The following is a 17668-nucleotide window of genomic DNA, read 5'->3' on the forward strand; positions in this document are numbered from 1 at the left end:
TTTCTAACTCTTGCTACTCATTTGTAATTAATTCTTTCCCTACAAAAGGAAGTAGGATGTGAGTGCAGGAAGGCTAACGGTTACCAAAGCACCCTGTTAGCCCTCTACCTATATTATCTCTTGGTCATAGCTACCACCAACCATTGTACAGAGTCAAAAGACAATGCACGAGGTCAATTTCCTTGCCAACAGCTCACAGCACAAAGCCCTGCTAAAGCCTACAGCCCATGTCTCCTTCACAGCATGTGCTACTCTGGGCAGCAACAAACCACTGTAAAGCAAAGGCAAAGACTCTCCTCGTTTGCCATTTCTCTAGTAATAGAATTGCGGGACTGTTGGTGGGAAGGCAAACTGGTGCGGTGGCTCCAGAGAACAGTATGGAGGTTCCTCAAAAAGTTAAAAATAGAACTACCCCATGACCTAGCAGTTGGACTGCTAGGTGTTTATCTAAAGAATACAAAAATATTAATTCAAAGAGAGACATGCACCCTGATGTTTTACAGCAGCGTTAAGTACAAGAGCCGAACTATGAAAACAGCCCAAGTGCTATTGACTGAGGTATGGATAAAGAAGATGTGATGTAGGGGCGCCTGGTTGGCTCAGTGGGTTAAAGCCTCTGCCTTGAGCTTGGGTCATGGTCTCAGGGTCCTGGAATTGAGCCCCGTATCAGGCTCTCTGCTCAGCAGGGAGCCTGCTTCCTCCTCTCTCTCTGCCTGCCTCTCTGATTACTTGTGATCTCTATCAAATAAATAAATAAAATCCTTAAAAAGAAGAAGAAGATGTGATGTACATATATATACAATGGAATATTATTTGGCCATAAAGGAAAAAATCTTTCCATTTATAACAACATGAATGGAGCAGGAGCATATTATGCTAAGCAAAATAAGCCAGTCAGAGAAAGACAAATACCAGATGATTTCACTCACATGTGGAATATAAGAAACAAAACAAATGAACAAAGAGAAAAAAAAAAAAAAGACAGAGTTGCAAACTGAGAAACAGACTCTTAACTATGGTCACTGGTGGTCACCAGAGAGGAGATGGCAGTGGGCCGGGGGAAACAGGTGCTGGGGAGTAAGGAGGGCACTTGTGATGAGCACCGGGTGTTGTATGGGAAATATCGAACCACTGTGTTGTACACCTGAAACTAATACTACACCATATGTTAACTAACTGGAATTCAAATAAAAACTTAAAAAAATAACAAAGTAGGGGTGCCTGTGTGGCTCAGTCGGTTAAGTGTCTGCCTTCGGCTCAGGTCATGATCCCAGGGACTTGGGATAGAGCCCCAAGTCAGGCTCCCTGCTCAGCAGGAAGCCTGGTTCTCCCTCTCCCACTCCCCCTGCTTGTGTCCCCTCTCTTTCTGTGTCTCTCTGTCAAATAAATAAATAAAATCTTTAAACAAAATAACAGAGAAACAATAATACTTGATTATTTTCTTACACAAAAATGAGAGGGAGGTACATCTTCTAGCTCCTGGGAGCCAGCTGGATGTATATGTCCAGGGTCACGGCAAAGTGATTTAGTGAGAAGAGCTGCACCCAAGTTGCCTTCCACCCAACCGCTCAAAAGTGCCAGGGAGAAACACACTGCTGGAGGCCCACCTGGGCCACCCTTTGGGCAGTAGTGGGTAGAGCAGAGGAGACCCTACCTTTGGGAACTCCAGCAAACTGCTTCCCAGAGGGCCCTGCTCAGTCCTTCTGTGGGGTGTCCCTTCCCCACAAAACAATTCCACTCATCACCTAGTTCCCAAACGTAAGACATGAAAGGAAGACACCCAGATGTCTTTACACCAGACATTGTCATAGCCCAATGCCTAGAAATAGGTCTTCTGATTAAGGAGGAGAAACCATGGAAATATTCCAAGGTTCTGAAGGCAGGTTTTAGAGCAATTCCTCCATATGGAATAGTGCTTTAAAATGCATAAAAATAGGTGGGCATCGGACGCATCAGGGAAAGAAGAAAAATGACATCAGAGGTCAATGAAAAGAAAAAAGAGTTTGGAGGATAAAGTTGCCCAGAGTAAGGGTTCTATTTAAATTAACGTGTGCTGATCTAAGAATAAACCTCTTGATTGTTCCAGTTAGACTGAGAAAGAATTTAATTTGCTTCCTTCTTTTCTAGATTTCATGTTGCATCTGTGGTTCACTTCAATAAGCATTCATCCTTAGTTTTATGGGAAAGATGTTATTTAAAGCATTATTTTCGGGTATATATGTTGAAATCCATTTTTACTTTAAACTTTTGGGAACACTCATGTTAGTTGTTCCCATGTTCCGAATAAGTGTGTTTATTGTTTTATGAAAATCATGCTTTGGTCGGAAAGAAACTTAGGTGGCACATATAAATACATCCAGTCCAATAGAACAAGAAAGAGAATTAAAAACAGGCAGATGAGGAAAATATAACACAGAGGAAATGAGAACAGAAAAGAAAGATGAACAGGCATTCGTATATTTAAATCTGTGTAAATTCATACATTTATATCTGTTTTCATCAAGACCCTTTTAGAACTAACTCTGAAAGCAATGTAAGCAAACCATACAAAAATGGATCTTCAGCCCTTCTAAAATAAGCAAAAAGACATGATGTAGTTCATGAAAACTATATTATTTTTTTTAATTATTTATTTATTTATTTGAGAGAGAAAGAGAGCACAGGGTCAAAGGGAGAAGAAGAAGCAGATTTCCCTCTGAGCAGAGAATCCAACTCAGGGCTTGCTCCCAGGACCGCGGGATCATAACCTGAGCATAAAGCAGATGCTTAACCCACTGAGCCAGATAGGTGCAACATCTAGAAGTTTCCAGGAGGCAAACAACTGTAATTACTTTTATAGAATTGTAATTATTTTTTTACATTATACATATTTGTTTTGTGCACTTTTAGAACGTTGACTGTCTTGTTTCTTGATGATAAGAGAAGAATGAAATACATCTGTGTGAGTATGTGTAAGTGTGTCCCTGGTTTTCATTAGCACTGTATTCACTTCTGAGAGTAAATAAAATCACTTTAGAGACCCAGGGATAGACAAGTATGTCCATTGCCCCCGGTTCCAGTCTAATCCGATGCCCGACATCCTGGAGCAGTAAGTACTTGTTAACTCATTTGCTGACTCGTCCTTCTTGTTCATTCCTGTGAATGACTTTGGCTGCTGTTTTCTTAGGTGGGTATTCCCCCGTCTCCGTTGTAGGCCTACTTTGAGCGCTCACGGAGAAACATACCTGATGCTGGCCATAAATTTGTCTGTGAAAGCATTTAGACAGTGTTTCTAGATTGGAGACTGGCCTTCACACCAAGGATCAGGAAGAGCCTGAAGTGGAGGAAAAGGAGAGGGTAGTGGGGGAGGCCAGGCATGATCAACAGCGGCCTTATGGCCTAGCAGCATGAATCAGCAATGCCTAGGTCTCCAGGAAAGATAAGGGTTAATGCAGGTGCCAACTAGATCTCAAGTAAGTAGCTCACACATGATGGCCCGACGCTAATGATACTTCCTACCAGTATCTACTAAATACAGCAAAATATTTGTTTACTTGTCTGGAGACCTTGAATCTTGTTATGGACACAGTACGTTGTTAGATATTGTCATCTGCAAGATTGAGCTCAGTTACCACTCTTGGTCTTTTCTCAGCTTCTGGGATAATGGAAGGTTAATTAATTTGGATGAGAATTTCTTCTGCATCTGAAATACACAGAAATGCATTGTGTCCCCTTCCTGGATTCCCAAGTTCATGCACAAATACTGTTGGGCTAGTTATGGGGATAGTTTTTTATTCTAAGCCACATACCAAACCAAATACATGCTTTACAATCTCTCCAATTTCCAAATGTAATGTTATTCCCACAAATTCCTCTAGTGCATTATTGGGACTTGAATTAAATGAAAGAAAATCCAGGGGAGGGTGGTAATAAAGACTCAAGAATGTCTACTGTTCTCAATTCTTCTAGGCATCAAACAAGCATTTCACCTTGGGATCCTAATTAAAGTCACTTTTAATCATTTTCATCGTGTACCCCTGAGAAATAGGCTCATAAACGAAACTGACAAGATCTGACAGTGTTATTAAGCACTGATGTCAAACTTGATTAGAATCCCCTTATGATATGCTGCTACTTACAAATACCTCCTGGCCCTCAGCCTACCAGGTAGATACGGAAGGAGGAAAAATGAGATGATTCAAGAAGGTTCCTTTGTAAATTCACCCCTTAGTCAGATCTCCCCCAAAAGCATTCATTGTGACCAGCCCTACACATGGCTCTCTCGGTTATTGAAGAAATCATAACAAATTGTTCTTCCTTGCTTTGGCTTTTGTTCATTCATTCACTTGGCAATTGTTTTTCATGTAACTTGGTATGAAGCAATATGCCAGGCACATGGGAATTTTTTTAAAAAACCATTGTCCATAAGGACATGAAAATACAATGAGAATATCTATGTATATATACATCTACGATCTGTAAGTTAAGTTGTTTAAAGGCGACTTTAAAGAACAATTTGTGGGGCACTTGGGGAGTTGAGTTGGTTAAGCATCAGACTCTTGATTTCGGCTCAGGTCGTGATGTGTGGGTTGTGGGATGCAGGCCCCCCTTTGAGCTCTTCGATCAACAGAGAGTCTGCTTCTCTCCCTCTCCCTCTGCCCCTTTCCTCCCCACTGCTCATGCGCATGTGCTCTCTCTCTCTCCCCTCCCTCTAAAATAAAAAAAATCTTTTAAAAAAATAAAAGAACAACTTGAAGAATTCTTTGAAAAATTCTTTTATAAAGCAAGGAATCCTGTTATAATACACATAACAGTCTTAATTTGTAAATTGGGATTTCAGTATAAAGAGACACATTTGTAAGGTTGAGAGATTACTGAGGAATGGCAGATTTCTTTGTGGAAGTCCTGCTAGCTACAAGAGGTGAGGAGGGGGACAGAGACAGTGAGGGACCTGGACAAGGACACTGGATGGGAGAACGGGGAGAAGATCCCAGCGTGGGAAAGGGGACCCCGAAGATCAGAGACACCATGGCACCAGTTAGGAAGGGGTCTCTGATGTGGGGTAGAGAGATGAAATGACCACTGTCCCCCTCCAGGAGCTGGGGGTTTGATTTTAAAAAGAAGGAAAGAAAGAAAGAGAGAGAGAAAGAAAGGAAAAGAAAAAAAGAAAAAGGTCTTTAGTAACGACTCTCATCTTAACGGTCACATGGCTGAAAGCAGAAAAAACTAGCATAGCTGTTGGTCATCCAGGAACTGATAGGGTGGGGTTGGGACTCAGGTCAGAGGGGAGATTCAGACAGATTCAAGGCATCTGGGGAGAAAGGAGTCGTGCTCAGGGAGACCGATGTGGAGGAAATGGAGAGGCAGCGAAGCACACCCCAGCTCCCTGCCCGCTGCTCCAAACCATGCTCAGATCTGTCTGGATTTCACTAGTTCGAATTCCAGGGAGGCAGGCAGGTGCCTCACTACACACGAGAGCCAGAGCCTCTGAGAGCCCCCCACTCCTCACCAATGTGAAATTGCAGCCTTTCCAAAGAAGCATCTTTACAGCAATGGCCCTCCTATGTGCCCTGTAACCTACAGGGGAAGGTGACAAGAGTCTTATTGGACACCTTCTGCATACCCGGCACCATCATCTTTGTTCAGCAGTCTGGATACACACTCCTCTGTGACATGTTTTACCTTTTCCTTTTCTAGCTTCCTTCATATAATCCATGTGGAACCATCGGCCATTGGCTTATTTAAATCCTTTCTTCACTGTTTCTATTTTTAGCCTCTACATCTTCTAGGAAATAATGAGTGGTGTCTTCTTTTTGATCACTGTAGAATATAAAAAGCCTTTTTTTCCCCTTGTGTCTGTAGGATATTAACATGTCAGGAGTGCACATTCATGCAGCACTCTGCTTACTCCCTTCATTCACACGTTTGCTCAATAAGCATTGATTCAGCACAAACCGTGTGCTGGATTCTGTGCACGTCTGGGGAGACAAAGCAAGGAGCTTCTAGCTCTCAAGGAATTCATAGACTAATAGTGGAGACACACTGGGGAAACCACCGCTATAGCTGGAACACAAGTAGGAGTGTCAGAGCAAGGTGTGTAGAAGCGATGAAGAAAAGTGCCTTCCTAAAATAATAGGCAATGCCTTGGGAGATTGCCTGCCTCTTCCAGTCCAGATATTTTAGATTTCAATGATCTTCTGTTATTTTTTATTAGTTTTTCTAAACAAATAATCTTTATCTTTCTATCTGGCCCCTTATAGAAGCCTCTTTAGACTCATGGCCTTTTAAATATACAGTCTATGCCCCTTGTTGGGCTCCCCACTCAGCAGGGAGTCTGCTCTGCTTCTCCCTCTCCCTCTGCCCTTCCCCCCTTACTCGTGCTCCCTCTCTAATAAATGAAGTCTTTATTTTTTTATTTTTTTAAAAGATTTCATTTATTTATTTGATAGAGAGAGAGAGAACTGCCAAGAGAGAGGGAGAAGCTGGCTCCCGCTGAGCAAGGAGCCCAATATGGGACTGGATCCCAGAACCCTGGGATCATGACCTGAGCTGAGGGAGACGCTTCACTGACTGAGCCATCCAGGCATCCCTAAATAAAATCTTAAAAAAATTTTAAAAAAAATTTTTAAAAAAGTACAATTTGTTAGAGCTTTCTTGACATTTGACTTGAAATTGAAGACTCTTTCAACTGCGGGCACATTATAAAAAGTTAAGATTGTGCCCTCAGGCTTTCTTTGCTCTTAGATATCAATCTCACAGGTAATTTTGCAATATGCACTGTAGAACTGACATTAGTTTCCTTTGAAATCCTCTCGAATTGTACACGTTGGGAACCTAGCACTCTAGAACTGATCGTGTGTGCACACATGCGCATGTTTGCGCCTGTCTGTCTTCTTGGTGTGCTGAATCTAAAGTCGGCTAGATTCTTTCATAAATACTAAACCTCCTGCCCAGGATGTATAATTTAGGAATATAATCCATGACAGCTGTTTTTTAAGGGTATGTGTTTTTTGTAAGAGGTTTCAGTCAATCTAAAAAATACCAGTTGTAGGCTGGTGAGAAAAATCCCAGGATCACCTACAGCCGAGCAGGATAGTGTTGGCAATTGACTTCTACTTTTGAAAAATGGAAGCTGCTCTGAAGTTTGTGATTTCAGTTCATGGATGCGGAAAGTTCTCTGCAGCCCTGACAAGAGAAAGCTCTGGAAAGCATCAACGGAGTACTTTTACTATTACCTTGAGACTGCTGCTGAGAGTGAGTGTCACAGACCCTACTAGCTGCACCTGTGGAGGCACCGCAAGCCTCCTTCTGGAAGCTGAGAAATCACACATTAGAAATCCTCTCCTGTCTCTTTGTCTTTCAGGAGGACAAAAGGATACGTATTCAGTTAAAAAGTGTTTGTGGCCTGAATAAAGACAAAGCAGTGAAAATGTAAAGTAAAACACATTGATTTATACCATTTAACTAGCAATCGTGACACTTTTAGTCCATTAAATTACACACATGTTCATATTTCTATTTCCATCCGACTTACAACCACTTGACATATTATAAATTTACCTCTCTGCTCATTGCCTCTCCCCTCCCACTATAATTAAGCCCCAGAAAAACAAGCTTTTTTGGTCAATTTCATTCGTTCTATCTCTGACTCCTAGAAGACTTGATAACTGCTCAGAAAATATTTATTGAATGAATTCTGAATTTCAAAATGTGGGACTTGAGCCTCAATCCTTACGAATTTAGAAGGAGAAAGATGCTAAACACCGCTGACCATTCCCCTTGAATGTAGAGGATGTTCAGAAAGAAAGATGTTGAGCACCTAGCAGACATTACTTTTGTTTTCCAGCTGCAGTCACTAGTTAAGAAAAATACCAACAACGTAGACGTAAAGAAGATCTCAGAACATAGGACCCACTGAGGATTCTCTGTCTGTGTCTCAGTAATGGATTGAAAATCGGTGCAGCTTGGAGCACCTGGGTGGCTCAGTCATTAAGCTCAGGTCACGATCCAGGGTCCTGGGATTGAGCCCTGCCTCGGGAAGCCTGCTTCTCCCTCTCCCATGACCCCCTGCTTGTGTTTCCTCTCTCACTGTCTCTCTCTGTCAAATAAATAAATAAAACCTTTTTTTTTTTTTTTTTAAGGGTGGAGGGGGGAGAAAGAAAGAAAGAAAATTGTGCCAGATCCTGATCCCTGTGTTAAGTCATCTGAGATGACTCATTGTTCAAGGAAGTTGCATTTGATAATGGATTCAGGAGCAATAAATGTCATAGAGAGAAGACAAGGATGTGAAATGGAGAAAAATTCAACAGCTTTGAGTGTTGTGATTTGCAGCTCACATTCAGACTTGACATGTTCTGGAATGAGCAAGCACACAGCTGTGGACCTGCTGCCAAGATCTCACCTCCTTGCAGCTCTGAGGTCCCCTGACTTTCAGGAGCTGCGTGAGGAGAGGCACAGTGGTTACTGTTCTCACAGCACTTCCCACCCCAGCCCAGACCACAGGGAAACAAAGGCTGAGGGCGGAGAGAGGCTGAGGTGAGGCTGGAAAGACGTCATGTCTGCTACTTCATGCAAACGGCATTCCCTGATGTAGACAGCCTCAAAGCCACACCTGAGTCCCAGGGAGGGGGAGGAAACGGATTCGGATGAAGAAGGGCACAAGTCCAGCTGATAGACTGAAGTGGCCAGTGAGAAACAGGGCACACTCTTCCTCGCCCCCAACCAGAAATCCCTGACAGCTTGTATCCTAAACTGTCCTTCTCCCATAGCAGGGAGTCCCCTTCCCGTCTGGTTCTCCACCAAGAAGAGTCATAAATGACCTTGGCTTCTTGCGCTTGGGAGATCTTCACCCTGAGTAAAGCTTCAGTGATGCTAAATGGGCCGTGGTGTGAATCAAACCCCAGCCAGCCCACCGCTGTCCTGTGCAGTGAATGCATCCCTTAGGGTGTCACTCTGAACTTCCAATATGCTGAGCTCACTACAGTTTCTCTCATGAAACAATTTCATGGAAATTTACAGTTACACTGCCAACCCTCTGTCAAGAAAACTCTCTAGCTCCCCCAACTACTGGGTTGGGTGACCTTTAGGACCACTACCAGGAAGCAGCCTCTGACCTCCCAGCCCAGGATCTCCTGCTCAACTGAGCATCTCTGGCCTTGCTCCCACATGGCACTAACTTCACTATTTAATGGCATGTCAGTTCACCTATGTGCCTCCCTACTCCCCAGGCTGAACTGCTTGAGGGGAGGAATTCCCGAGGGGGCATAGATCTGATATATACAAAGGCATTTAGTACACGGACTTTGAATGGCTGCATGAAAAGAGAAATATGTCCATGTAATTGTTAAGAAAATGCAGAAAAAAGACCTTCCACAGATGTTTTTCCAAGGATTTGAATTATGCCACGAAAGATGAGATTAGATTTGAGCAGGTGGAAATTGGAGAGGGGGCTCTGAAAGAAGAGAGCATGATAAGAAAGCCTGTATGGGGCGGCCTTCCTTGCCTCCTGCATCTCACCAGCTGTGTGTGGCCCTGAGCAAGTTTCTAGCCCCTGTGCACGCTGGTTTCCTTTTCTGTGAAATGAGAATAATGTTGGATCTATTTCACAGTGTTCTGGGGTTCGGATGAGATAACATTCGCTTTTGTTTTTGTTTTTGAAGATTTTATTTATTTATTTGACAGAGAGAGCAATCACAAGTAGGCAGAGAGGCAGGTAGAGAGAGAGAGGGGGAAGCAGGCTCCCTGCTGAGCAGAGAGCCCAATGCAGGGCTCCATCCCAGGACCCTGAGATCATGACCTGAGCAGAAGGCAGAGGCTTAACCCACTGAGCCACCCAGGTGCCCGAGATAACATTTGTTAAGGACAAAGCTTGGGATAATAAGCCTTTATGCAAATACACACACACACACACATAGTACTATTACAAGTACAAATAGGAAATGTGGCAGGAATTCAGAGACAGAAGAATGGGAAGTGACCTGCAATAGACTTGGCTGCTGCTGCTGCTTTGGGAGGATGGGTGCAGCCCAACATTCTAGATTTTTCTGACCATGCCACTTTCAAATAGAGTATTCCAATGTTTCCAATCTATTCCAAGATTTTGTTGAGAACAAGAGGGTTATTGTGCCCCCATAAAGAAGTTACTGGATCTTTTCATTTAAGTTTCTAAAATAATCTGTATTTTTTTTTTTTTTAAAGATTTTATTTATTTATTTGACAGAGAGAAATCACAAGTAGATGGAGAGGCAGGCAGAGAGAGAGAGAGGGAAGCAGGCTCCCTGCTGAGCAGAGAGCCCGATGCGGGACTCGATCCCAGGACCCTGAGATCATGACCTGAGCTGAAGGCAGCGGCTTAACCCACTGAGCCACCCAGGCGCCCAATAATCTGTATTTTGACACTGGGCAAAATTCCTCTCAAATTCATCCTTAATTGAAAAAAAAGTCAGAGAACAGATAAATTATATAAGAGATAAACACATATATACACATACACATTAGGGTAATAAGGAAAGCCAAATCATATTTCTCTAAAAATCACGGCTAAATGGGATATATGCAATGGCTAAATTATTTTTTTAAGATTTTATTGATTTATTTGAGAGAGGGAGAGAACATGATTGTGGGGAGGGGCAGAGGTAGAGAGAGATGCAGACTCCTGGCTAAGCAGAGGGAACTGGACTCGGGGCTTGATCCCAGGACACTGGGATCATGACCTGAGCCGAAGGCAGACACTTAACCTACTGAGTCACCCAGGCACCACTAACTGGCTAAATTAAATTGTTGCAAACCCCATTTGTCATTTTTTTTTCTTTAAATGTCCTGGTTGAGGTAAGCCGCATTTGCATATACATGGTCATAAAAATTATAAGAGAAAAATATGCTAATGTGGCTAGATGTAAATAAACAAGATTATAATAGTAGACATATAGTGGATGATAGAATGCCTACATTTTTATTAAACCTTTGATTTTCAGTTAACCCTACATTTTCAGTTAAACCCTTGTTCCTTTGTTTTTTTAGTCACTTGGATGTCAGTTTCTTACCCCTTTCTTCAGCTGTGTTCCTTTAAAAAATAAAGTTACACAGAAGTAGTGTTGGTTACCCTCCAGAGACCCATAACAATGATGAACCCAGAGGCCAGCACAATAAGAGGGAAAGTCAACGCTGTGGGCTGATCCAAAGCAGAACACTAAGACATGCTCAGTTTTGGACCTGACCAGTCTAAGTCTGAGCATTGAAACTGGATTCTACTGTAATCTGTTTTCCAAATCAGATAAGATCTCCCAGAGCCTGGGCACCCACCCCAAATGCCCAGGTTCCCCTCCCGCTGTCCGGGGACCTGGACAGGGGCCATTCATCTCTACTCATGGTAGACTGAGATGCCCTGTCACCCTCTCGCCTACTCCTTGTGAAGCCACAGAGGGAGCAGGCACATAGGTCAGCAAAAATCCAGCCAGCACTTCCCAGCTTAAGACTTGAGGCCATTCCTTTGGTCATTGTGCCTTTTTCTAAAATAGGTACATACGGCAGGTATCTTAAGGATGCCTTCTACTCGAAATAAACTGGAAAAGAGAGAAAAATGAGATGGAAGACAGGGGATCCAAGGAGAAGAGCAGCAAAGGGAGGGCTGATGCAGGATGACAATTGATCCCTGGGGCACCGGCGGGCCTCAAAGATGGAGCCTGGGGGCACTCAGCACAGTGCCTGCCTCTGTGCCAACTTTTAATGAGTGAACTACTGGAGGATAAACTCCTGCAAAACAAAGGATTGAAGCAAGACAGAGGTAGACATGAGATCTACGGAGTAGGGAATTCATGGAGGAGAAGGGCAAAAAAAGCTAGATGCCTGCTACAACACACTGGACAGCCGTCACCCCTACAGGAGGAGAGAGCCCCTAAGGAGGGTGGTGGCTGAGGAACCCTGGAATTCGTTAGTGCTGGGAGATGCTATTGGAGAATAGGAGGAAGTCGGTAATTGATTGATAAGCCAGGGAATTATTGACTTCCAGAAAACAAAAAGTAAGGAAGGAAACCATCACAGTACACTAAATATTTAACTGTGATTAATAGTTGCGTAAGCAGAAAAATGTGGACAGTAAACATAGATTTAATTTAAAATTATAACTATTTAGAGGGGCACTAGGCTGGCTTAGTTGGTAGAACATGCAACTCTTGATCTCTGTGTCGTAAGTTCAAGCCCCATGTTGGGTTTAGAGATTACTTGAAAATAAAATCTTAAAAAATAAAAAATAAATTAAATAGTTGTAATTATTTTGAGTGAAAGGAGAAGAAAAGGCAGAACATGATGGTGAATTAGAAGTATAGAAAGTAAAAAAGTCGTGTTGACATTGATTCAAAAAGCCAATATACATATGTTGTTTGGAACTCTGGGCATGTTTAAATGTCAGAACAAACATCTCAAAGAGTTAAAAGTCGCCTCTGAAAAGGGCAGATGATGGCAATGGGGAAAAGCAAAAGCAGGAAATGGTTTTATTTTGTTTTGAGCCTTTCACATTTGAATTTTTAAGCTATGTGCATACATTACTTTGATAAAAATAAAAACTAATTTAAAATCCCCACTTTACCAGATTGTTCCGCGGGTTACTAACTATATTTATAAAGTGCTTAGCACAGGGACTGGCACAGAAGGACCCGCAGTCATGGTGACGATGGTCCTCATTACTGTTGCTGGTATCAGCTCAGCGGGTGGTCCAAACAAACAAGCAGCTGCTTACTTACCATGTGCCCTGCGCTACTCTGAGTTCTATATGTGTATGTGAAAGACATTTGCCAAGTACTCTTAGCACCGTTACAAAATGTTCATGTTTGAATGCTAGTTTTATTGAGATAATGCTTGCAAAATTGAGAGTTTGTAATTATATTCCTTGGTAAGATTTAGGTCACTTTTGAATAGGGAATTTTAGGGGCACCTGCGTGGCTCAGTGGGTTAAAGCCTCTGCCTTTGGCTCAGGTCATGATCTCAGGGTCCTAGGATTGAGCCCTGCATCGGGCTCTCTGCTCAGCAGGCATCCTGCTTCCTCCTCTCTGCCTGCCTCTCTGCCTACTTATGATCTGTCTGTAAAAAAAAAAAAAAAAAAAAAAAAAAAAAAAAAGAATAGGAAATTTTACCATGGGGTCTTTGTTTTTAATGAATGAACTTCAGTTTTGTGACCTTCCTAGAGCTGTAAACAAAATTTTTGAGAATGGGTGTCAGTGTATTTTAACCAGAGAGCCTATAATTTTCATAAGATTTTAATGAGGTCTTAAGACCTATAAGAGCCCATAAAAATGTCTCCAGACAATATAGTATATGATACGACTCTTAACAAGTTATGAGTGTTTTTTTTTAATTTGAATTTTTTTAAATCCAAACTTAATGGTGTAAGATCTCATTTCAAGAAAGAGTAAAAACTAACTTCATCTGAGACTTAATATATGTAACATAATTCCATGACTTTAGTTTTTCTTGGGTCATATCTACCAAGAGAATTTAAAAAGGAAAGGTTTTCTTGAAAGCATCATAAGTGACAAATGGGAGAATGTTGGTCATCCACAGGACCAGATTACTGGCTACCTGTACAGGAAAAAAAAAATGTATGGAAAGTAGAATGTTGGGGCACTTGGTGACTCAGTTGGTTAAACGTCTGACTTGATTCTGGCTAGGTCATGATCTCAGGGTTGTGGGATGGAGGGCTGCATCGGGCTGCACTGGCCTGGAGTCTGCTTAAGATTCTCTCTCGCCCTCTGTCCCTCCCCTCCACTCCATTCCAAAGAAGTAGTATATTTGTAGGGCCTCTAGCTGGCTCAGTCAGTGGAGTGTGCGACTCTTGATCTTGGGGTTGTGAGTTTGAGCCCCACATGAGGTATAGAGATTACTTAAAAATAAAATCTTAAAAAAAAAAAAAAAAGTAGTATGTTTGTGTGCCCATGGCATGCACATGGAAAAGCGGGAGTGGAATGGGGAAAGAGATTGAGAAAGAGAAGAACTGAGAAGGAAAGAGTTTAAAATGTTTAGATCTCTTTAAACCTAATTCCTCTACCCATTTAGTCTTTGAGTTAATCTTCTACTCTTTCTGGGGCAGATAAATGTTCATTTACCTTTAAAAATTCTTTTATCTGCCTTTAGGTTCTCATATGATCTCTTCTATAAATGAGCAATGACACCTTCATGCAAAGGTCCTTGATCTTTTTCATGCCCCAAACATCGGGGATCAAAGGCTCAGGAGCTGTCTGTCACTCAGCAGGTAGGTAAAGAGTGGTGTGCACAAGGTCTACACAGTCTGGGGTTGTCCACACAACCCAGAGCAGAAAGAGATGTGGTTTCTGTCTTTTTGGAGCTTACAGTTTGCTGGAAAAGATAGATTCCTTAATTAGTCACACCAATGACTATGAAATCACACTGGTGGGAAGTGCCGTGAGGGAGGGGACATGGTGCTTGTGGGATCTGGGCAGGTGGTTTGGGCGGAGCAGGGACTTGGGAAACTCTTCCCTGGGTAAGTGTGGCTCCCCTAGGAAGCACGGGAAGCTGAGGCTTTCCCTGCTAAAGGGGGGGTGGGATGGGGAGGATGGGGGAGGGTGGGGAGTGCTCATGACAAGGCCTGCAGCTGCTTTTTTTTTTTTTTTTAAGATTTTATTTATTTATTTGACAGACAGGTCACAAGTAGGCAGAGAGGCAGGCAGAGAGAGAGAAGTGGAAGCAGGCTCCCTATTGAGCAGAGAGCCCATTGTGGGACTCCTTCCCAGGGTCCTGGGATCATGACCTGAGCAGAAGGCAGAGGCTTTAACCACTGAGCCACCCAGGCGCCCCAAGGCCTGTAGCTTCTACCAAGTCTCCAAGGAAGTTGGTGCTTTAACTGTATTATCTTGGGGAGATGGGTATGATGAGGCCAGCCTGCAAGGCAAGAGACGAGAAAGAATTTTATGCATGAATGCATTCAGGGTGCCCTATCTTCTTGCCACACTAGGCAGAACCACTAAGGGGAAGCCCTGGGGTTGGAGGCAAGGCCAAGGGAGAGAGCCAGCTGTGGGAAGGGGTCTTTCTTGTAGTTTCCATGGGAACGAACAGGCAAAGCAGGATCAACGGGCTGAGTATTGGCTAACTATGTTTGGAAGGGAAGCCCTCATGAAATTCATGGTCACCGGGACTGTTAGAACATATTGTTTGGGGCTTTCTAAAGTCTCCAGATGGTTTGGGGTGGGCCAGAGCTTATCTGGGACCAGCTAGTGGCCATTTTTGTAAATGTTACAGCATTCATGTACATAAATTATAAGAATTTTATGGTTGAGAAGACAGTGACCCGGGAGAGGTAGGCAGGCTGAGAGCACTGAGTAGACAAGGTTACAGAGTTACCCTCTTAGCTTGAACTCTTTGAAGAGGACTGGGGTAGGAGAGGGAGGTATTCTCAAGGAACAGTCCAGCACAGTGTGGAGAGCGGTCATGCAAGTTGCGAGTAGACCCATGAGACTTTTGAAAAAGTTCGGGAGACAGAAGTTTCCATTCCCACATTCTGCCAAGCCCTACAAAAAGAGGCACCATCCCATTCTAAGAAGACAACATGCATGAGTCTATGGAATACTAATATCTCTGTACGAGTACTCCAGACATAAGACAAAACTCTTTAGAGCCAAGACTCTACCCTCATAAGGTTAAGAACAACATAGTGTATGTGTTCCCCTTACTGTACATGGGACTAACTACCATTTACTGATCACCAACCATGTGCTGCTAGGCCCTTAATATGACACAACAGCTCCAAGTCCACACAGCAACCCAACAATGTCTTGTTCATTATCTCCAATTTACATTCAAGAAAACTACTGTCTGGGGTATAACTTAAGTTGGCCAAATTCACATAGCTGGTTGAAACTGGTTTATCTCTAAGCTTGTACATTTTTCATGACCTCTCCGTATATTAGTAGAGGTAAGATACATGGAGCAAAAATTTCTCTCTGAAGAAAAGCTTGCTCTTATGAAAGCACTCCCTTAGCAAATGTAAAATTCCTTGATAAAGTCTTAAGGGAACTGAGTTAATATAGTGATCACTTGTTTTAAAAACTAAGGTATATCACATACAGTAAGACACACAAATCTTAAATGTAGTTGGGTCAGTTTGACAAATGTATACACCTGTGTAATTGCCACTATAATAAACAGAGAGAATTTCTCTCACCTTAGAACGTTCCCTCATGGCTCTCCTTCATGGTTTCTGTCCCTGTAGATTAGTGTTGACTGATGTGGACAAAAAATGGAATCTTACAGTACGTGGAATCCACGTGGATTCTTTACAAAAATGGAATCCTACAGTACGTGTTCCCTTGTGCCTGGCTTATTTTGCTGAGCATAGTATTTCTGAGTTTCATCTATATTGTATATTAGGAGTTTGCTCCATTTTATTGCTGAGTAGTAATCATGTCTAAATGGATGGCTGGGGCACCTGGGTGGCTCAGTCAGTTAAGCGTCTGCCTTCAATTCAGGTCATGATCTCAGGGTCCTGGGATGGAGACCCACATTAGTCTCCCTGCTCAGTGGGGTGCCTGCTTCTCTCTCTCTCTCTCTCTCTCTCTGCCCCTTTCCCCTTCTCATGCTCTCTCTCTCTCTGTCTCAAATATATATAAATAAAATCTTTTAAAAAATTTAAAAAGTGGGGCACCTGGGTAGCTCAATGGGTTAAGCCTCTGCCTTCGGCTCAGGTCATGATCTCAGGGTCCTGGGATTGAGCCCCGCCTCAGGCTCTCTGCTCAGCAGGGAGCCTGCTTCCCCCTCTATCTCTGCCTACTGCTCTGCCTACTTGTGATCTCCCTCTCTGTCCAATAAATAAATGAAATCTTTAAAAAAATATTTAAAAAGTGAAAAACTTAAAAAAATATAGATGGCTAATGGATTTTACCAGACTTTTGCATATCACTACTAATATCTTCTCAGTTGAAAAAGCTTCATATTTTCTATCATAATATATTTAACCATATCTTCAGTGAACATTTAAGCTGTATCTATTTCTCACAATTGCAAATAGTATTGTAATAAACATCTTTTTGCACACACACACACACACACACACACGTGCTTCGTATTTTATTTATTTATTTATTTATTTTTAATGATTATTTATTTATTTGACAGAGAGAGACAGAGATCACAAGTAGGCAGAGAGGCAGGAAAGAGATAAGGTGTAGCAGGCTCCCCGCTGAGCAGAGAGCCCTATGCGGGACCCCATCTCAGGATTCTGAGATCTGACCTGAGCCGAAGACAGAGGCTTTAACCCACTGAGCCACCCAGGAGCCCCATGCTTTGTATTTTAAATTCCTCATATGTTTGCTGTGATCTTGTTTCTTTTATACAACATAAAGTAGAATTAAGATATAAAATGTCTTCTTTGTCCTATTCACTCGTCAATATACTGACAATATCCTAGGCCAGAATTGTGGGCACTAATTGATGGGTTCAGCTCCCCATTGTTGATAATTAAGGCCATCTGCTTCAAATTGTTATCTGATAGGGAGATTAAATCTCCATTACAAGGTAAAGCTTCTATAAGCTTAGCTGATGTTGACAGATTGTGAGAGTGGGAAGCGTTTCTGTGGATGAATTACAAATGAAGGCTGCTACACAATGAGGAAAACTGGAAAATTTTGCCCTAAAAAAAATTAAGAATGTGTTTTTTGGAAATAAATATATATATAGTTATTTAAAA

Source organism: Mustela nigripes, chromosome 15 (assembly GCF_022355385.1).
Source record: "Mustela nigripes isolate SB6536 chromosome 15, MUSNIG.SB6536, whole genome shotgun sequence".
In the NCBI taxonomy this organism is placed as follows: Eukaryota; Metazoa; Chordata; class Mammalia; order Carnivora; family Mustelidae; genus Mustela; species Mustela nigripes.